Consider the following 24,192-nt stretch of genomic DNA (forward strand, 5'->3'; position numbering starts at 1 on the left):
TTCCAAATGATATGGAAAATACTAAAACATTTATCTGTTTATACATATTTTTAAAGTTTCTTTTTACCTTTTAGCTAGGTCATTAAAATGATAAACTCATACAAGTAATTTGTCTTTTTTGTCATTTTGTTACAAGCATTTGGCAACTGACACCCATGTGTAACGCACGTGGGTGTCTCTAACACATCTGGGTGTGGACCTATTGCACTAGAACCGGTAACAGAAGTTGTCATTTCTCTTGGGATATGATAAGACGATGTTTGCGCACTAGACTAACAGAAATTCCCACATGTACACCTCTAACACCAACACCCTGCCTATTCCCCCTGCTCGAAAACCTTGTAGTGATTTACAACTCTTGATTGATGTACTCTTCCCCTTTCAAACAGATGTTTTGCAAACCTACACCCACACCTGTCAGACACCTGACACAATAGATATTTTTTTATTTCCTGCTCGAGTTGGCAATATTGTGAAGGCACTAAAAAGTACAACTACCTGCAAATGTTGTTCACTGCTTAATTTTGAGCATACATGGAAAAGTGCCAAGAAGACCTTTTTAGCTTACTCAATAACAAATTTGAAGCAGGCACAAATAACAATATCTATAAATGTGTTTCACTGAGGAATTTTGAAGAGACAATTAATTTGCCAAAAACAACTTTTTAGCTAAATTCCCAGAAAATTTACAGCAGGCCAGGTACTGCTACCTAACAATATCTATAAATGTTTTCAACTGCAGAATTTTGAGCCAGCAATTACAATTGCCAAAAACAACATTTTAGCTAGTTGCCTAGAAAATTGCAGCAGGTTAACAAGCAATACATCTAAATGTAATTGCATAATTTTAAGCAGGAAATTAAAATTGTCAAGAACACCTTGCTAGACAATTTAATAGGAATTTTTTAGGCCAGGCACTGCTAAATAACAATACCTATAAATGTGTTTGGTTAATTTTGAGCAGGCAGTTTCAAGAACCACTTTTTAGATACATCCCTAGCAACGTTTTGGGCCAGGCACTGCTAACTAGCAATACCATATATATGTGTTAATGTACTTTTAAGCAGGCAATTAAAATGGCCTAGAAACACTTTTTAGATACTTCCCTAGCAACCTTTTAGGCTAGACACTGCTAACTAGCAATATCTGTAACTGTGTTTACATAATTTTGAGCAGGCAATTAAAATTTCCAAGAACCACTTTTTAGATATTTCCCTAGCAACTTTTTAGGCCAGGCACTGCTAACTAGCAATACATATAAATGGGTTTGCGCAATTTTGAGCATGCAGTAATATGTAGAAATACCAATTTAGATGCTTCACTGGCAACTCTTTAGCAGGCACTATAAGTACCAATCCCTATTTCTATCATGTTATGTGCCAATTTATGGCACACATACATCTTTCCTTACACTGTACATCCCTATTCTAAACTATTCCTTTCCAATCTATCTCAGCTACCTAACATTAAACCCCTAACTAAGCTGACAGTCTAGCAGCACTGGTGGCAGCACCTTCCCTAACTTTTCCCATTCACAAAATGGCACCAACCAACATGTCTGCAATTTATATACTGACAGATATGGGACTTAGGCAGCCAATCACAGAACTCCTTTTATCTGAACCTTGTGGATGTTTGCTGCACCATGTTTCGCTGCAGGAACATTCGGAGATAAAGTTATGAAAAAAAAAATGGCGTCGCAAACCAAAAGAATTTTCTAAAGTCACCACCCCCTTCCCTGATTTTACACATACCAACCATTCATCAGACAGCACCATAATCCTATACAAAAGCAGAAAATGTTATTACAAAAGCATTTCTGGAAACGTGGATGGTGTTCGGGAGCAAAAAACTAACAAGCAGAAGATTGTCAAAATTTGAGGAAAGTGCTCGGAGTTACGAACATGCTAAGGCTCGTACCAAATTTGAAATTGGCGAATCTTTATTGAACAGTTTCGCTCATCTCTAATCATGATTACCCATTCTTTTCTAGCTTAAGCATTTGATTAATAAAATGATGACAATTAACTATTTAAAAGTTTGTTTTATTGATACATCATTACAACCATTGATTTAATATAGACAGAAATCGATTGAAATAACTTTTAGCTTAAAAATCCTAATAGTAAAGATGTAAAACAAGTTATTAAAAAATATAATAGCAAAATGGAATTAATATTGAGTAGTTTTTTCAGAATTATGAATCTTGTATTTTATTATATCGTTAGGAAAACACTTTATATAGATATAAGTAGATACATTGTAACAAACAAGTAGATAGACAGATAAATGGACGGACGATCGATAAATAATATATATGTAGATTATAGATAGATACATAGAAATATATATAGATAGATAGATACTGGATGGCTAGATTGATAAATAGATAGATAGATGGAAGGAAGGAAGGAAGAAAGGAAGGAAGGAAGGAAGGAAGGAAGGAATGAGAGATAGATAGATATATAGATAGATAGATAGATACTGGATGGGTTGACAGATAGATAGATGGACTATAATATTACATCAAGATAATCATATCACGCTCGGTTATATTTGACAAGCGCATCTCAGATAACGTTAGAAAAAGTTTCTAAGAGACAAAGGAACTTATAAAAATAAATAAAGCAATTATTCTGTTTTTGGAAGTTCATAAACCTTTATAGGAAACCAATGAGCTGACTATAACATGTAAACGTAATAGATAGAGATGAGAGAGTAAATTGAATTCTACTTGAATTTTTACAAGAATCCGAATTTACCAAAATTCTCATTTTTTTTTAAATGCATTTTCATGCAAATTGAAATTGTCTCTTCAGGGAGGAAGGAGATGAACTCTAGTGCCAACTATTGGAAGTAGCAATCCTAACAGTCAATAGTGGCCAGTTAACAAGCCTTTTTATATGACCTAGGATTTATGAGAGATGAGAAACTTAATTTGCAGAAATGGTGTTTTGGGATGATTGTCCCTCGTCAGTGCAAAGTAAGAGATCTGATCTGGTAGTATGAGAAGCTATAGTGGTGTCTAAGGCTAGCGCCACACATCCGTGCTGCCGGCACGTGTTTGTCATTTTTTACACGTACCGGCGGCACGGAGACACTTTAACCAATGCTACCCTATTGTAGCAGGCACACACACGTAAAACCACACGGAACGTGTGTCCGTGTGCGTTTGTACGTGTGTGCTTTTTTGAAAGCGCTGACATGTCAGTGTTTTCTCCCGCAGCACGGGTGTTACACGGCCCGCACCCGCACCACACGGGTGTAGTGTGGATGCGGTCCCGTGTGACACGCGCCGGAGAAAACACACATGTCAGTGAAAAATAAAAAAACATTAACTCACCTTCTCCAGCCCTCCTGTCTCTGCCGCTGCTGCCTCTTGCTGCCGACCGCCGCTCATTATTCTCATTGAATATTCACTTCACTGCCTGGCAGCAGCAGCAGCGGGGAGACGGGAGGGCTGGAGCCGAAGATCAGCACCACGGACAGCAGCGCGGACAGCAGGAAGGACCAGGTGAGTATAATAATTACCGGTTCTACGTGTGCTATCGCGGATAGCACACGTAGAACACACGTGTCCCGCACATACCAGAGACACGTACTTACCTGCACGCAATACGCAGGGAAAATACGTGTCTCTCGGCACGTGCGTGAATTTCACGTGAGTGTGGCAGAAGCCTAAGGGATACATTTTTCTCTTTGCGGAGAATGACAAACCAATCTGGCTATAGGTGTTGAGGCGTCTTATCTCTGCAATGCTCCTCTGGGTAATATTCAAATTGTCTCTTCAGGGAGGAAGGAATGACCTCTATTGCCACCTATTGGATGTAGCAATCCTAACAGTCAATGGTGGCCCTTTAATGACCCTTTTCATATGATCTAGGATTTATGCCAGATCAGAACCTCAATTTGCAGACTTGTCGTTTTGTATGATGCCTCTCATCAATGCAAACTATGAGATCTGATCTGGCTGTATGAGAAGCTCTACTGGGGTCTAAGGGGAAAACATTTCTCCTTGCAGAGACTGACAAACCAATCTGTCTGTCAGTGGTGAGGAGTCATAGCTGCAATGCTCCTCTGGGTAATATTCAAATTGTCTCTTCAGGGAGGAGGGAGATGAACTCTAGAGCCACCTATTGGAAGTAACATGCAAACTGTTGGCTGCAATTTTTCTAAACCAAAAAGAGCCATCAAAAATCTAAATAAAAACATCCTTATCACCTTAACACTCACATATGTGTCTCCTTCACTCTTCACCGTCAAACATCTGCTGATCGCTGCATCTTCTGATACTTTGCTACTCGTGGTGGAATCCTCAAGACTCTTGGGCTGTGCCTGGATTTCCAGCATTTATGAGGCCTGGGAGTAGTTCTGCATATGTGCCCGAAAGATCATGATGCATGTGGTTATTTCTCGACCTTCCACACACTTGTACAGAGCCCTCCTAGGCATCATGAAAGGTGGAAGTCCTGGCTGGGCATGAGGGATCCCGGGAGGATGCAGCGAGGACTGGATGGGTAGCGGTAGGTAGTAAAGGGGCTGGAGAGTTAGGCTGTAAGTTGAATATAAGATTTTTTTTTTTATCTTATATCTTATGTTAATTATTCGCTAGCAAATTTTATTTCCCAGGAAAAAGGCGGAACTATGCAAATTCAACTTTTGCCAGATCCACTCTTACCTAGTAATAGGATTATAGGATGACTTATTTTTGTTTACATCATAAACTTAAGAAAACAACCATCAATTTTTCGCTCTATGATTATAAAATAAAACTGATTTAAATGAATTGTAAGCTGATAATACATTGATTTAGGAAAAGGAAAACTTTTTAAGGTTCGGGTTAAATAAATATATTTCAACCAGTTGTAGATCGAGTAGGTTTACAGGGCTGTCGTTCATACATCATTAGGATGGTCACCTAAGGCTTTTTCGAGCTTGAAGGGGATGGATCTGAGGAAACCTTGCTGGAAATCTTTACCCATAAATACATAAATGATTGGATTCATGCAACTGTTAAGACAAGCCAGGATAAAAACAATAGTATTAACACTATGGAATAGAAGGCTATCTTCATCATAGATGGGTGTAAGTGGCAAGATGCAAAATGGAAACCAGCAGATAAAGAAACACGATATAACAGCGGTGATGACCCTGGAGGATCTCTGAGATCTCTGGGATCTCTTGCTTTTTCTAAGTTTAAAGAAAATCGTGACATAAGAGGTGACAATGATGAGAAAAGGGATCAAAAACATTATAACTAATTTGTACAGTCGATTACTAAAGGGAATCTTACGAAGATAGACTTGTTCATTGTCATCTATTATACACCATTCAGTTAGGGGATATGAAAAAAAAATTGATGCAAACAAACCAAAACCATACACAAGGAAGCAGATCAACCACATGATTCCTGCAGTGATTCTAGCTAGTTTATATGTCCTGTGAACTTTTGCCCAAAATGGCCACATGACGGATACCCAACGGTCAATACTCATGCCGATCAAGAAAAAATTACTGGCGCTCATGTTCAGACTAAATAGAAGAAAGCTCAAGTTGCAAAACATAACTTGTGAGTCTGTGGAAGAGGAAGTCAACTCTGCTATCTGCAGAGGAATAGAGGCACAGCACAGGAAGTCCGCGATGGCCAGGTGGAAGAACCACACGGCACTGATCGTCTTCTTCATCCTGAATCCGGCAATCCAGATGACTAATCCATTACCGATAATCCCGAGAGCAAAAATGATGGTGTATATTGTAATTGACACATTCTGTATGATGTACATGAGATGATGAGAACCGTTGTAAGAAGTTGTGTTACTTGTGTTGTTGAATTCGTAAGATGACCTTAGAAGACATGATAGGGTAGACGTTAGAATCAAGAAGAAATTATAATTTTGTACATAGACACAGAGGTATGCATGGAGGTTACACCACCACAGAAAGTTATTTTGGACTTTGATACATTTTTAACAATAAGATCTTTTGAACTTTCTCACCATTTTTCAATTTATGTGAAGAGAAGGTTAACATTGCCTATAGGAAAAGGTAATGGGGCAGACTTGCATATCATTTGACTTAAAGGGCTTTTCAACTTTCAAAAAACCCCTCTCCCCTGACCAATTAGTGACTTCATCGAGTTGATGACAACTCAGAGCTGCAGGGCTCATTGATTGGCTGCAGCGCTGTCAACATGATGCCAGCAGATAATTACAGATGAGCGAACCTTTGAAAGTTCGGTCACTGGCAGCAAACGAACTGAACCGCCACTGGTCTGAAGTTGGCCTGAGGAGGTTTGGAATCACTAAGTGGCAGTTTGAGTCTCCACCCGCATAAGTCACCCATAAGCAGATCACTTCTGGGGGAAGGTGGGCAGGTGTTTTCAAGTTTTCTTTTTGCTACACACTACATCTAATCATGATGCTGTTACCCCCAGAGTGAGCCGTTCAAACATTGCAAGAGCTCGTACAGGGCTGAGCACCAAGCGTACCTGAACATAGCATTGCTCATGCAAGTTAAGTTCCCAGGTAAAGCATCCAAACTCCTAACCCGATCTCTATTTTGTTTAAGTTTGTGTTCGGTTCAAAAATCGAACCTTGGGTTTGCTCATCTCTACAGATAACAAACAATGAGAGCATTGGCAGAAACTCATCGCTGGACATGGGAAGAGAAACTAATCAAACTACATCTAGAGGACAGCTGTGAGACAAAAGTGGCGCATTATAGTCCTTAGCTACAAACATTTGGTTAACTTCTTGTATACTTGGTTAAGAAGTAGTGTTGAGCAAGTAGTTGACTATTTGTATTCGCTATGCTGTTAGCAAGTACTGTCTGCTACTCACATATTCGTTACGAGTAACGGGCTCAATGTAAGTCAATGGGAAATACTCACTAAGTAGCGAGTAACCCGAAAGCCATACTATTCGCTACTCGCACGAAAAGTACAGCTTTCGGGTTACTCGCTACTTTGCAAGCATTTCCCATTGACTTACATTGCATCTGCTACTCATAACGAATATGCGAGTAGCGGACAGTACTCGTTAAAAGCATAGCGAGTATAAATAGTCAACTACTCGCTCAACACAATTAAGAAGATTAAAAATTATTTTGAGTTGATTACATTTAATACTTATAAATTTATGTTATGAAACGTGAGTCCCATGACCAATCACCACCGCCAGCTTCCATTCTCTTCACCTTCAGACGGTTAGGCAATTAACAGGAATTGATTGGCAGCCGCAGTGCTCACTTGCTGTTAATTACCAAAAGATCTGAAGGCGGGAGAAAGAAGCTGGTGGTGACTGGACGTGGGACTTGCGTGTCATAACAATGTAATGTAGGCCCAGGGAATGCGATTGCTGACATTGCTGGCTCTGTAGGTGAGTATATCCTTTTTTATTTTTATGAGGGCGCACATGGCGAATGAGAAGGACGTATTAAACTAGTGAACAATCTCTTAATAGAAAATCTGTTACATGATTTTGCTATTAAGTATTAAATAGAAGCTTGGAACACAGAATTAATAATAATATACATATGAATGGAATCTGAAAACGCATTTTCCTACCAAGCACACCGGGGGTGAAAGGATTAATAATGCAAATAGAATCTGAAAATGGAATTTCCTATCCAGGCACACGAGAGCAGCAGAAACCTAAAGTATAAAAATGGAAATATCTATATAACTTACTGGTTATTAAAATCCAGAACTATATCAGGTGAGATGGGGTTAAAATCAGCAGCGTCCATTCTGAGTCTGAATCTAAAATAATAATAATAATAATATTAATAATAATAATAATAAAAAAGATTATTATTCAACTTATTCATCAAGACTGTTGATTGATCCATCTATCTATCTATCCATCTATCTGTCTGTCTATATATCTATCCCTCTATCTATCCCTCTATCTATCTATCTATCTATCTGTCTGTCTGTCTATCTATCCTTCTATCTATCCCTCTATCTATCCATCCCTTTTTCTATCTATCTATCTATCTATGTATCTATCCATTCTTCTATCTATCCTTCTATCTATCCATCTATCTATTCTTCTATCTATCTATCTATCTATCTATCTATCTATCTATCCCTCTATCTATCTATCTATCTATCTATCTATCTATCCCTCTATCTATCTAGCTATCTATCTATCTGTCTATCCCTCTATCTATCTATCTATCTATCTATCTATAGATCTATCTATCTATCTATCCATCCCTCTATCTATCTATCTCTCTATCCCTCTATCTATCTATCTATCTATCTGTCTATCCCTCTATCTATCTATCTATCTATCTATCTATCTATCTGTCTATCCCTCTATCTATCTATCTATCTATCTATAGATCTATCTATCTATCTATCTATCTATCTCTCTAGCTATCCATCTATCTATCCCTCTATCCCTCTATCTATCTATATATCTATCTATCACTCTATCTATCTATCTATCTATCGATCCCTCTATCTATTATCTATCTATCTATCGATCCCTCTATCTATCTCTCTATCTATCTATCCCTCTATCTATCCCTCTATCTATCTATCTATCTATCTATCCCTCTATCTCTCCATCCATCCATCTATCTATTATCTATCTATCTATCTATCTATCCCTCTATCTAGCATTTATCCTACCAGAACAGATTTTCTTCTATTGTATCTATATAGCATTTATGGGCAACGGGTCCGCTAGGGCATAATGGGAGTCAATGGGCTACCGGATGCATTCCAAATGGATCCATTGCCCATTGACTTCCATTATGCACTAACAGCTCGGTTAGACATTAGACAGAGGGTAATCCAGCATCAAAGTCCAAGGGATATTAAAATCCAAAAATTTTATTAAATCAAATTAAAATCCATATAAAAAAAAGGTCCAAACAGGGTATAAACGACTGTCAGAGAGGATGCATTTCGAACCCAATGGCTCTTAGTCAGTCTCCACTGAATGAATGGAAATGGACTAATTAAAATAAGCTGTGAACCCAGTGAGGACAGAAGTGGGAGGAGAGTAAAGAACCCAGGAAAAAAAAAAAAATACACCAAAAAACAAACAAAAAAAACAAAACATGGAAAAACATTTTTTTTTTTTTTTTTTTTTACAGATGCATTTAATAAATAAAGTGCAAGTCGCTCTTGCGGTTCATGCCTAGAGGAGATCGTGTATCCATAGCAAAAATCCAAAATGTTTCTCTGCGTAATAATAATTCCTTCAAATTCCCTCTTCTCTTTGGCAATCTAACCTTCTCAAGAGCAACCACCTGCAAAGTGTCGATATTACCAGAATGTTTAGAAAAAAAATGCTGTGATGCCCCAGATAGATTCCTGGTAGCAGTAGTGTGATTAGAGTCATAAATATGCTCTGAAATCCTACGTCTCAAAGGACGGGTCGTACTGCCGATATACTGAAGGCAGCATTCACTGCAAGAAATACAGTAGATAACATGATCCGTGCCGCAATTTATCATATCCTTAATTTTATAAATCTTTCCATTAACAATCAAAACAACAATCATCTTTCCATTGATCAAAAATTTTGTATAGGGTTTCATCTGACAAAAGAATAGGGAGGAATCTCCTGATAATATTTGTAACCTGATGATCATTTCTACTATATTTAGTAGAAAAAAACACTGGGTTTTTTTATCAAAATTAAAAGTTTTTTTCTTTTTATTCACTGACATGTTAAGATTCTGTTCCCTATCCTTGAGATTCACTTTATTTTTGGAATGATCCAGATGAGCTTGGGAGTAATCCCTCGCTTTAAATCTCTCACCAATAATTGTAAATTCCTCAGCCAAATCAGCAGCAGTGGTACAACATCTGACCGCTCTGACATTCACCCGCTGGTATATTTTGGATCACATGACGGGGATGGCAACTTTTTGCATGTAAAAGTGAGTTGCCAAAGCAAGGTTTACGGTACAGTTTACGGTATTGCTTTCAATAACCCCAGTCATGTGATTACCATAAAGGGACATATCCAAAAAGCTGATCTTTGTAAGATGATGCTGATATGTGAAGGAAAGATTGTGTGCATTATTGCTGATATAGCTGATAAAGTCGCCAAGAGTTTCAGAGGTTATCTGCCATATAATTAAGACATCATCAAGATATCTCAAGTATATGGCAGTATCAGAAAGAAAGGGGTTGTAGAGATTAAATATGAATTGTTCCTCCCACCAGTGCAAAAAAATGCATGCTAATGAGGGCGAAAAATTTTGCCCCATCGAACAGCCTTGAAGCTGAAGATAGAACACCCCCAAAAATGAAAAATAATTATTTTTCAAAAGAAAGTTTGTTACCTCAAGGATAAGGTGCTGCAAATCAGATGAATAATTGGTGCATGTCTCCAATGAACTTTTAAGGGCCAAAATAGCCAAATAATGGGAGATACATGTATATAGAGTCTGTACATCACAGGAGATCCAACTATACTCCTTTTGCCATTTGATACCAGAAATAATGTTCAAGACATGCTTACTATCTATTATATGACTAGGAGAGGCTTTAGCCAAATCCTGTAAATGATCATCCAGCCATTCGGATAAATGTTCCGTGATCGACCCAATTCCAGAAACAATTGGACGGAATTTTGGAGGAAACATATCCTTATGGGATTTAGGGAGCGCGTGTAGTAGTGGAGTCAGGGGACAGGTCGGGATAAAAAATTTCTTCTGTTTTTCATTAAATAGTCCCATATGAAAACCCTCCTCAACTAATTGCTCTAAAGAATTCCTGATACCATGTACAGGATCTGTATGGAGTTTTTTATATACATTAGTGTCACTGAGCATTTGACATAACTCCCTCTCATATAAACCGACATCCAGTACTACAACTGCGCCCCCTTTATCCGCATTACGGACAATAATATTAGAATTATTTTTTAATGATTGTATAGCCAATTTTTCTTGTTTAGATAGGTTAGAAAAGGAAGATTTTGATTGATGTTGTAATTTAGTTAATTCCTTTTCAACTACCGTCTGGAAATCAGACATTTGATCACATCGGGATTCCATACGATAATATGAAGGATTAGGAATCCTCCTGGAAATAGAAGAATCATCAGACAAAAACACATATATCCTGTGAGAGATCCCGTAAATTTTGTAGGGTCATCTGCTCTTGAAAGGATGACAAAAAAAGAGGAGCCTGTTCAGATTCAATATTAGAGGTATCCTCAATGGCGGATTCCTGGAAAAAGTGTCTCTTGACAGTTAATTTACATATAAAGCGATTAATATCGAGGATGGTTTCATAAAGATTGAAATCAACTGAAGGCACAAAATTAAGACCCTTTTCAAGGGCCCGGATCTCATGATGATTGAGGATGCTGGCAGACATGTTATTAACGGAAAAACCTTGGCCAGGGGTTAATGTTTCTTTCCCCTCGTGAAGTGACTGTGTTGAAAAACATTTTCTGCCGGAATGTTTGATACCGGCCCGCCTTGTTTTTTTCTTTGTTGTTTTGGAGCTGGAAAGTTTTTTGGATCCTGAATCGATGTAGAAGCCGCTGATGCGTTTTGTTCAGAGGTATCCGTATTATAATCCGTAGAATCCACATCCGTGGAGTCCAGATCCATAGAGGAAAAACTAACCCTATTAGAAAAAGGGCTGAATTTCTTTTTCTTCAATATAGATTTAGGCGTATTAGTAGGATTCCGTCTGAACTGGTGCCAGTTATACACCCTATTAGTCTCATAATCCCTTGAGTCCCTTTTGAATTTCCCCTCTTTGAGAGATGTGATGGAATCCTCTAATTTAGAGATTTTAATATTCATTTGTTCCCTCATAGATTTATATGTGTCACTTGTAGAATATTTTTTTAGTGACTCTTCCACTTCTTTAGTTTTAGTGTCAAGACATGTTAATTTCGTTTGCTCATGTTCAATAATAAGCATTAAAAGCTTTTTCGAACATTCTGAAAGGATGTAATTCCATTGAGAAATAAACTCCTGATTAAATTCAGTAGTTGGCCGTTTATGCAAACGTAAGCCTCTGGGAATCATCCCATGGTCAACATAGGCTTGTAAAGTATGACTGTCCCGCCAAGTTCTGATACGTGAGGATATAGTTTTTTTCAACTCCCACATCAGTTTATTTAAATCAGTTTGTGCCTCTGATGAGATGTCAGTTTTGTGAATCCTGGCAGCTCTCTCCATCCGCTTCTGATTGTCCAAGTTTAAAAAATCATCGGGAATATTATTATCGGTGGTCCCTATTATAAAAAGATTAATTCCACAATTATAAACAAAGTAATGTCCAATTATGACAAAAATAGGCTAATATTAGGGAGCAAGGATACCTGCCAGAGAGCAATATCAGGGACAAAAAGAAAGATTGGTATCTGCTCACCTGTAGGCAAAGGAAGGGTCACCGTATCCAGGACTCGTGCAAGGGAAAGGGTATACTGGCAATCCAGATTGTAGACAGAGGGTAATCCAGCAACAAAGTCCAAGGGATATTAAAATCCAAAAATTTTATTAAATCAAATTAAAATCCATATAAAAAAAAAGGTCCAAACAGGGTATAAACAACTGTCAGAGAGGATGCATTTCGAACCCAATGGCTCTTAGTCAGTCTCTACTGAATGAATGGAAATGGACTAATTAAAATAAGCTGTGAACCCAGTGAGGACAGAAGTGGGAGGAGAGTAAAGTAGCCAGGATAAAAAAAAACAAAACACCAGCTTCAAGGCTCTTCGATGGGGGCGAAATTTTTCGCCCTCATTAGCATGCATTTTTTTGCACTGGTGGGAGGAACAATTCATATTTAATCTCTACAACCCCTTTCTTTCTGATACTGCCATATTCTTGAGATATCTTGATGATGTCTTAATTATATGGCAGGGAGCCTCTGAAACTGTTGGTGACTTTATCAGCTATATCAGCAATAATGCACAATCTTTCCTTCACATATCAGCATCATCTTACAAAGATCAGCTTTTTGGATATGTCCCTTTATGGTAATCACATGACGGGGGTTATTGAAAGCAAACTGTACCGTAAACCGTGCTTTGGCAACTCACTTTTACATGCCAAAAGTTGCCATCCCCGTCATGTGATCCAAAATATACCAGCGGGTGAATATGTCAGAGCGGTCAGATGTTGTACCACTGCTGCTGATTTGGCTGAGGAATTAACAATTATTGATGAGAGATTTAAAGCGAGGGGTTACTCCCAAGCTCATCTGGATCATTCCAAAAATAAAGTGAATCTCAAGGATAGGGAACAGTATCTCGACATGTCAGTGAATAAAAAGGAAAAAAAACTTTTAATTTTGATAAAAAAACCCCAGTGTTTTTTTCTACTAAATATAGTAGAAATTATCATCAGGTTACAAATATTATCGGGAGATTCCTCCCTATTCTTTTGTCAGATGAAACCCCATACAAAATTCTTGATCAAGGTGTGAAATTTGTGTCCAGGAAAAACGCTTCTCTGGGCAGTGGATTATCCCCCGGTGATCACACAGCTTCAACTCGGAGAAATGGTAATCCTAATACTAGTCTTAATTGGGTTCCAACATGTGGGTCTTACAAGTGTGGGGGTAAATCCTGCGGTCTTTGTAGATTCATGGTCGGTGCACAAAATTTTTCTTCCAATGTTAATGGAAAGATTTATAAAATTAAGGATATGATAAATCGCGGCGCCGATCATGTTATCTACTGTATTTCCTGCAGTGAATGCTGCCTTCAGTATATCGGCAGTACGACCCGTCCTTTGAGACGTAGGATTTCAGAGCATGTTTATGACTCTAATCACACCACTACTACCAGGAATCTATCTGGGGCATCACAGCATTTTTTTTCTAAACATTATGGTAATATTGACACTTTGCAGGTGGTTGCTCTTGAGAAGGTTAGATTGCCAAAGAGAGGAGGTAATTTGAAGGAATTATTATTACGCAGAGAAACATTTTGGATTTTTGCTATGGATACACGATCTCCTCTAGGCATGAACCGCAAGAGCAATTTGCACTTTATTTATTGAATGCATCTGTAAAAAAAAAAAAAAAAATGTTTTTCCATGATTTTTTTTTTTATCTTGGCTTGTTTACTCTCCTCCCACTTCTGTCCTCACTGGGTTCACAGCTTATTTTATTTAGTCCATTTCCATTCATTCAGTAGAGACTGACTAAGAGCCATTGGGTTTGAAATGCATCCTCTCTGACAGTTGTTTATACCCTGTTTGGACCTTTTTTTTTTTTTACATGGATTTTAATTTGATTTAATAAAATTTTTGGATTTTAATATCCCTTGGACTTTGTTGCTGGATTACCCTCTGTCTACAATCTAGATTGCCAGTATACCCTTTCCCTTGCACGAGTCCTGGATACGGTGACCCCTCCTTTGGCTACAGGTGAGCGGATACCAATCTTTCTTTTTGTCCCTGATATTACTCGGTTAGACATTAGTATTTGGATCCATTGGAAAAAAGTCCTGCATGCAGAACTTTTGTTTTGTTTTTAACAATGGAACACTAATGGTTTGACCCTAATGGATTACACATGTTGGACCATACATTAATGAATCCGTCACCAATAAAGTCAATGGAGAATATATGGATCCGTTAATGGATCCGTTTTGCATTTTCCAAATGTGTACCAAAACGGATTGCATTACTGGTCATGGGAACATAGCCTTGAAGAGCATATCGTGCCCTTTTTCCACAATTATTGTAAAAAAAAAAAAAAAAAAAAAGTCAAATTTTTAGCAATTTTCTGCATGTTTGTGCATGGGTTTATAATAAAGATTTTGGAGAAGTTTTTTCAGTGCAAACATGATAAAACCTGAATATACTGAAATAAGAGGTCCTTTGCTGTTCAGTGAGTTACCATATATCAGTCAGCAAATGGCACTAAGGACTTTTGTTTCTCACATAAAAACAAATAATTCTACTAAGCAAACACATCTCTTCAAGAATTAATTATTAAACAAAAATTGCATTATTCAGAAAAACTCATTTATTCCAGTATGAAATAGAATACATTTTGTGAAAGTGAAAATAAAATAACTATTCCCAAAAACTAGATAAACATATATAAAGGCAAAAGAATGTAAACAGGGTTTGTGTAATTGCTCCAAGGTGTGAAAGTATGGGAGTCTCACAAAGAGAGAACTAAGCCAGTGAAAACAAATGAGCAGCAGAGGCGAAAAATCAAATAACAACCACTCATAACCAAATGAATGCACACATGAAAACCATTTACAAAGAGAAAACGGAAGAACGTGTAGAATGTAAAAAAAACAGACACAAAGCATAAAATAAAAACATCTGAATCTAAATAATACATTGGTTATAGAAATAACATAAATAACATGTAAATAATGGGTGGTAGTGTCATTCACAGGGTAAACATATATATAAAGGCAAAAGAAAGTAAACAGGGTGTCTGTAATGGCTCCAAGTAAAAGTTAAAGTATAGGAGTCTCACAAAGAGAGAACTAAGGCCCCTTTCACACGTCAGTGATTCTGGTACGTTTGTGCTTTTTTTTAAGCGTACCAGAATCACTGACATACGCAGACCCATTACAATGAATGGGTCTGCTCACACATCAGTGATTTTTCACTGCACGTGTCTCCGTGCGGCGTACCCGTGTGTGCGTGATTGCCGCACGGAGACATGTCAATTTTTTTCTGGCATCACTGATGTCCCACGGACCACGCAGTGGTGTGATCCGTGAGACACGTGCCAGAAAAAAATGTGCTTTTAAAATAAAAATCATTTTTACTCACCCGGCTCCAGCGACGCTCTCTGCAGCCCGTGCAGCTTGCTGCTTCTGAGCCGGCTCATTACTGTTGCGCATATTCATGATGCACGACACAGCCGACCCGGAAGCAGCTGCTGCGGGGGTCTGCGCCGGCCGGATGCTGCACCGCGGGAGCGATCAGCACCATGGAGAGTGGGAGCGGGCACAGGTGAGTTAATCTCTAAGTGCAATTGTGACGCCCTAGCAGCAGTCGGACTGCTCGGCAGACACTTTGATGAAAAAAAAGGGTTATTTACAGGGGAGAATATTTGTGACGCCACCTGCGGTGTGCGGTAATAAGGAATACCGCCGCTGCCTTATGGGAGTGCTGGGGATGATGGTATTGGGGCAGCCTGGTGGTGATTCCCTCCGCAGGTAGGGGCCCCGGGACTCAAGGTAGGGAATAGGTAGGAACAGTCTATATTGATATAGGGCCGGCAAGGCGCTGGGGAGCCAGGGTACTCACTCAGGTGTGATGACGCATTCAGTGGACACAGACTCTGAGGTAAACAAAGTCTCTTGGTACTGCTGCATTCGGTGACAGCACGTCCGGTGGTCCCTTTCAGTGATTCTGTGGTGGACTGTAGCCTTCCTCCATACACTGTGTACTGTGTGTGTCCCTGACCCTGTTGGCTTGAAACCTTCAGGTCCCGTCCCTCTTTTTACTGGGGACCTGCTCTTAGCAGCTGGCTTGTGGGATTTTGTGACTGCTCTGTGTGGGAAGTCCTATCCCTCCGTTGTGATGACACCGCTAATCTCTGAGCCGTTGTAGATAGCACGTGAAGCTACTTCCCGCTGCAGGTTAATTGCCGGGTTGTGTGAAGCTACCTCCCGACTTAGGGGCCTGTCCCCCGCTGTGTGCTCGGCCCCCAGACCGGTTACTGTGGATCCAATGGCTGACGATCCTCTTGCCCCGTCCAGCCCTGTCCTCCAGTTTCCCGCGACTGGGTTTCCATCTCCTCAGGCACAGTCCACTGTCTGCGACCCAGCCAGACTCTCCTCAGGGAGCTCTTAATCCCCAGGTCCTCTCTCTTTTTCAGTTACTCCCAACTGTCCAACTGACTCCTCCCACCAGCCTGTCTGACTCATAGGTGGGCGGTTCCTTTCTCAGCTGGAACCACGCCCCCGGTGTGCCTGACAAGTGTAGTGTTTGGCTGACTAGGATTTGTGCTGTTGGTACAGAATCACTGTTGCGGACCCCGGAACCAAGGAGGGTGGGACCTGCACCAAGGATAGAGAATAGTGCAGTTCCCTGTGACACCCTGGACTAGTCCAGGGGCGTCACACAATCACGAGCCACGGAAAACAGAGCCCGGATTGCACTTAGACAACCCATGTGTGCCGTGATTCACGGCACATAGAGGGACATGTGCGTGTTTTACACGCCAGTGAAAAATGTCAGTGTTTTTCACTGACGTGTGAAACGGGCCTAAGCCAGTAAAAACAAATGAGCAGGCAGAGGTGAAAAATCAAATACCAATCAGACATAACAAAATAGATATACATATGAAAACCATTTACAAAGAGAAAACAATAAAATGTCTAGAATGTAAAAAACAGATACAAAGCACAGAATGAAAACGTCTGAATCTAAACATTATATTGGTTATATAAATAACATTTAAATAATGGATGGTATATCATGCAAAAGGTCACTAGGTAAACATATATATACACATAAAGGCAAAAGAAAGTAAACAGGGTGTCTGTAATGGCTCCAAGTAAAAGTGAAAGTATTGGAGTCTCACAAAGAGAGAACTAAGCCAGTGAAAACAAATGAGCAGGCAGAGGTGCAAAGTCACATAATAACCAGACATAACAAAATAGACATACATATGAAAACCATTTACAAAGAGAAAACAAGAGAATGTGTAGAATGTTAAACACAGATACAAGACACAAAATAAAAACACCTGAATCTAAATGTTACATTGGTTATAGAAATAACACTTAAATAATGGATGGTAGTGTTATGCACAGGGTCACTAGGTAAATATATATATATATATATATATATAAATATATATATAATTGCCTTATTCTGTATGTCTGTCTGTCTTGCTCCAAAATTGTGTCCTTACGGTGACACAAAGCTGATTGGCCGCTGGGCTCGCCATGGCCCCGTCCCCCGCACGGATTTGCCGCTTGCCCAGGCTCCGCCCCCACACGGATTGGCCGGCCGCTCGCCTAGGCTCCACCCCCCACACGGATTGGCCTCTCGCCCCGGCACCCTGCAGGCATTGGCAACTCGCCCACGCCCCGCCCCCCTCACGCAATGCACGCTCGCTCTGGCCCCGCCCCCGCACGCATTCCCTGAACCGACCGACATGGAGCCACGACTCCCAGGTGAGTACTGTACCCCCGGGAGCCCACATCAGCGTACGCCGCCAACCCAGCCGACACATACCCTCGCATTGCTGGGGTTGCCGCCGTATGCTGGTCTGGGCTCCCGTGCGAGCGGGGGACGAGATACGCTGGTAACCATGGTAGCATAGTTACCAGCACATCAAGGTCCTGCAGCGGCGGAACATACACACACGCACGCACACACACACACATCACATCGCATCCACACACTCACAACATCCTGGGATATCGCTTGCTTCTCGGCGGCGATACTGTGCAGTGAACTTCCAGGACCTGCCGGAGGATCACATGGCCAGAAGCATGTGGTATCTCCGGATGTTGTGAGTGTGAGCGCGTATGTGCAATATCGTCAATGTGTGTGCGTGAGTGTATGCGATCGGGTGTGTGTGAGTGTATGCGATCGGGTGTGTGTGAGTGTATGCGATCGTGTGTGTGTGTGTGTGTGTGTATGCGATCGGATCTGTGAGTGTCGGCAGAGGAGCACGGCGTGCTGGAGGAGGCTGGACGGAGAGAGGCTGATCCTGTGGAAGGCTGGGAGGGGGAGGCTGAGAGAAGAGAGGCTGATGCTGGGGGAGGCTGAGGCTGGGGTAGGCTGGGAGGAGAGAAGCTGATGCTGGGGACAGAAAAGGCTGATGCTGGGAGGAGAGAGGCTGATGCTGGGAGGAGAGAGGCTGATGCTGGGAGGAGAGAGGCTGATGCTGGGAGGAGAGAGGCTGATGCTGGGAGGAGAGAGAGGCTGATGCTGGGAGGAGAGAGGCTGATGCTGGGAGGAGAGAGGCTGATGCTGGGAGGAGAGAGGCTGATACTGCGGGCAGAGAGGCTGATGCTGCGGGCAGAGAGGCTGATGCTGGTGCAGCATGGGGGATGGAGCACGATGGGGGGTGCGCAGTATGGGGGATGGAGCACGATGGGGAGTGCGCAGCATGAAGGATGGAGCACGTTTGGGAGTGTGCAGCATGGCGGATGGACCACGTTTGGGAGTGCGCAGCATGGGGGATGGAGCACGTTTGAAAGTGCGCAGCATGGCGGATGTACTACATTTGGAAGTGCGCAGCATGGCGGATGGAGCACGTTTGGGAGTGCGCAGCATGGCGGATGGAGCACGTTTGGGAGTGCGCAGCATGGTGGATGGACCACTTTTGGGAGTGCGCAGCATAGCGGATGGACCACGTTTGGGAGTGCGCAGCATGGCAGATGGACCACGTTTGGGAGTGCGCAGCATGGCGGATGGACCACGTTTGGGAGTGCGCAGCATGGCGGATGGAGCACGTTTGGGAGTGCGCAGCATGGCGGATGGAGCACGTTTGGGAGTGCGCAGCATGGCAGATGGAGCACGATGGGGAGTGCGCAGCATGGGGGATGGAGCACGATGGGGGGTGCGCAGCATGGGGGATGGAGCACGATGGGAGGTGCACACCTCCCCCCAACACACACACACGCGCACTGCACAACACACACACACTGGGAACCACAAACACCGCCCTACACAGACACCCACACACACAGACAACGCTGCACACACACAACACCCAACACAAACACCGCGGCATATATAAATATACGCACATACCGCACAACACACACATTGCACAAAACATACCTCCCCCAAAACACACCACACACACACAAACCGCGCAACACACACACACAACGCTACAGACACACAGCGCTCCACAAACAACGCAACACACGCAACACACATAAAACACCGCTCTCACCCCCCGCCACACCCAGACAACACCCAGAACATGTACAGCGCCCTACACAAATACTTGGTAAGTACACACAACAACATCTATATATATAACAAAAATCATACATGAACTACACAATACGTAAATTCTAGAATACCCGATGCGTAGAATCGGGCCACCTTCTAGTATATATATATATATGTATATTTATATAGGCAAAATAAAGTAAACAGGGTTTGTGTAATGGCTCCAAGTAAAAGTTAAAGTATGTGAGTCTCACAAAGAGAGAACTAAGCCACTGAAAACAAATGAGCAGGTGCAAAATCAAATCACAACCACACATAACCATTATGCTTAATACACCTGTAAGCAATGCAGGAGCATAGTTATTATATGAATTTGCCCCATGGACACCGAGGGGGTATTTGACACTCATACTGACACTGAGACCAAATCATTTTTTTTATATATATATATATATATATATATATATATATATATATATATATCTATCTCTAATACATTCAATGCAGTCTAAAAAGGCATGCAAAAAAGCAAGCAAAAATGCTACAACAACACAGCAAAACCACAATTATATTTATACCTGCATTATTATTAGTGATGGGTGGATCCAGACTTTAAAAATCCGGATCTGCACAATTTCAAACATACCCGAGTGTTGGGCCCGGAATTCTCAGGGAATTCCAGGTACTGATCTGGATCTGGAACTCGGTTAATAAAAAAAAATAAAGTAAAAATAAAGAAAAAATAAGAAAACAAGTGGTGCTATACTTACCGAGGCACAAATGTGGCTGTACCTGCTCCTGCGGCCGCCCATTGACTTCTGGGGCCGCACATTAAGCCTCATGCATATGCACTGCTTTCTCCGCCCATTAACAGGGAAAGCCGTTAAAGCCACACCGGAACCTCAGTGAGTACAGCCTTCTTGTTCCTATCCCCTTATTCCTTCAACTATCATTTTTAATCACCAGATTCTGGTCCTCATAAACTTTTATGGGGACCAGTGTCTGCACAGATAACCGGGATCAATCCCGGGATTTTCTTTTTTTAAATCCGGTTAGGTTCCGGTTATCTGGAAGTCACTAGTTATTGTAGCGTCTGCACAGCCTAATAGATTTCAAAAGTTGAATTAATTAATCAATGCTCTGCAGGATGTGGTTAAGAGCAATGTTGAAATCACAATGCAAGATATTAGCAGAGATGAGTATAATCCAAAAGAAGTAGAGAAGTAGAGCTAAATATAAAGAGGAAACATAGAGCTGGATGAAGAAATGCTGCTGGCATCATCAGGCATTGTGCCAGTAACAGAGAGATGAGTAACAACGCACATCGAGGAACAGGAACCAGTTTATCTATTAAATGACTTCAGTCAAAGCAAGTGAAAAAAATCCCAGACTAAAGAAACATTGTGGCTGAAAAACTTAAAATGTTACTTCGGTTTTATTTATATTTTTATTTCAAAATAGAATATTATGAAAATAAGCAACATTGTAATAGATCTTATCTGAGAAATCTGCTTCTAAGCACTAACTGTCATTTTCTGTCTCAATAATGGGGAAATATGTCTTCACTGAATACAGATTTTACAGGTTTTACTTATGACTTGACAATCAAAGATCAATTCACATTACTCTGATGAATTTTTTTGAAAACCTTCCTTATCTTCATGTGTAGTATTGAATTATAAAATAAAAATTAAAACAATTTTTACTCCTTCAATAAAATCAAATTTGAGCTTAAATACCCATTCATAAAAGAAAAGAGACGTGGATCAAAATTGTCCCTGAAATACAGAATCGCGTTCTCTCATATTTCGATTGAAGGAAACATTGCTAAAGCACAATATTTAACATTTAATATTGTCCTTGATAATTAAGTGACTCTTTTTATTCATCAAACATGTCCCTTGCATATAAGAAATATTAAAAAATCAGATAGGGACTACATCAGCCATCAGTAACCTACAAAAAAAAAATCCGTAACAATATTATAGGGTTATGCCATTATTCTATTTCTCTTTTTTTCCCGAGGGAACTTTTCTCTAGTTATCACATTTTTCTGTTAATTACAGATTTATGTTATGGATACTGATCACTAGAATAAATGAAAAAAATATGTTTCTAATTTAATTTGTCTTATACAAAAAATATCTGTAATTCTAACATTTTGATAAATCATATTTCATGATGGGATCACCATACTAATAGTATCAGCCTTTTATGTGGGGTTGAAAAAAAGACACATGAGAATCAAGTTCCACCAAAGGATTGGAAAGGATATAAAAGAAAAGGGTAAAACTATAACGAATGAACTAATCTGCAGTGAATTAAGGGCTAAACATTTCCAGTAGTGACCAATAATGCAGTAGCAGATATTGTTCTAGCTAGTAAATATTACTCATTCTTGGTTATATAGTCTTTTTTTATCATTTGTCTAATATTTTTTAGTTGTTAGACATGTTACAATATTGTAATATAGCATTACATAACTACTACAATGCCCTACTACAAAATTAGTCGTCTATATACCTACCGCTGATTCTGAATGTGTTAGTGGCTTCTCTGCCTCTTTCTCAATCTATAGACTTTCTATTCTCATGTCTCATATCTGATATTTAGCTTCCTTAAACAAAACTATACTGATATACTACAAAATTAGTTGTCTATATACCTACCCGCTGCTTCTGAATGTGTTAGTAACTTCTCTGTCTCTTTGCCAATCTATTGACTTTCTATTCATATGTCTCATATCTGATATTTAACTTCCTTAATCCTTACTGAGAATTTTTTTTCTTGGAACTTTTTTTCATGACTAATGTCCTTTTTAAGTCTGGTTTTTGACATTTTGTTTATTTACTAGCAAATGGTATTACATTTTAATATTTAATATAATTTATTAAAATGACTCTAGGTCAAGTTTACATAACATCCATAAATACACTACCACCAAACTAAGACAGAGTAGCAATTTTGTTTTTTTGTGCCAAGACTAGTGCCAGAGATTTGTATTTTTTGGAGCCAATGGGCTCAACTCCTCTGCACTGAAATTACAGTCAGACTAACGACCTGAAAATTTGATTCCCAAATGTATACTATGGGACCTATATTTCTCATATACAGCATTAAAGGTAGGGATGTGAAAAAATATCTCTTGGACACCCCCAACAAAACAAACCCTATTGAGAGAAAATGTTTCTATTTGACAAGCAAGGTCACATAAAATGTATTTTGCAAATGGAACCAATTAATTCATCAGTTAGTTTTCTTATTAGTCTGATTATTATTAACCTCAAAATTGCTGACAAAATACTGTAGACTGACAGGAGTGGGGTATAAATTTACCATTTTGCCCCACTGCTAGTCAGTTACACTGGTGTTACCTCTAAACAGATGAAGGGAGGCCTCACACAGCCACACATTACCCCAGGTAATATCCAGTAATTGCTGAAATGCTCTCCTTCCCGACGTGTTTCCTCAGAATTGATTCATCAGGGGAGTTGGAGGCTGCAATACAAGAGACATAATGAGCTCCTAACCAGACGTTAGTGATACAGGAGAGGTATCTTAAAATCGTTTATAGAATATAAACAAATAAACATAGCTCCTCCACAGAAAATCACATTGCAGTGTTAAAGCCATAAACAACATCTTATCCTAGCCTTCAGGCACCTTTCCATTACAGATTAAATAATAATAATTACCTGCCAGGGGAGCATAAATATCGTGCATTCAATGCACGTGAATCACACGCTGTTCCAGCTAATGTCACGCCAGACTGAGACCGCACTTTCTGCAATGCCCAAGTGTCTTTGCTGTATGGCCGTTATTTCTGTCTCCGGCCATAACACGTTTACCGGTGAAATCTCGCGTTAGGTAAACCGCAATCACGTGATCGGTATACAAAAACGTGATAAAAAAGTCATCGGTTAAATGGAACGCCAGGAAGTCACCTGACCTGATGTCATGATTCCCGATTATATAAGTCACCGCAGGACACATGATAAATAATAGTATTAGGGGCTGAAACTGCTTGAAAACTGCTGCAGTATACAATTGCTATGTTAGTAGGCAGTTTACCCAAACTATTTTAGTGATATACAGCCACCGCTATCTATCCAGATCTTATAGTTTTATAAAAGAGAATGCCCCACTGTCTATTCCTAATTGCCTAGATTCAAAATTCTTCTGTATAGTCATAATTCTGACCAATAAGGACCTGCGATGAGGGATAAGGTCAAAAAGGATGAGGAGTCAATAAGATACACCATCAAATCTAAAGGGTAAAAAGGAATGGATCTACCGTCAAACCCAACAGCTCCTTACAGGGAGCAAAATTAAATGGTATTTTTTGGC

This window comes from Anomaloglossus baeobatrachus, chromosome 11, assembly GCF_048569485.1.
Source record: "Anomaloglossus baeobatrachus isolate aAnoBae1 chromosome 11, aAnoBae1.hap1, whole genome shotgun sequence".
NCBI classification, from domain to species: domain Eukaryota; kingdom Metazoa; phylum Chordata; class Amphibia; order Anura; family Aromobatidae; genus Anomaloglossus; species Anomaloglossus baeobatrachus.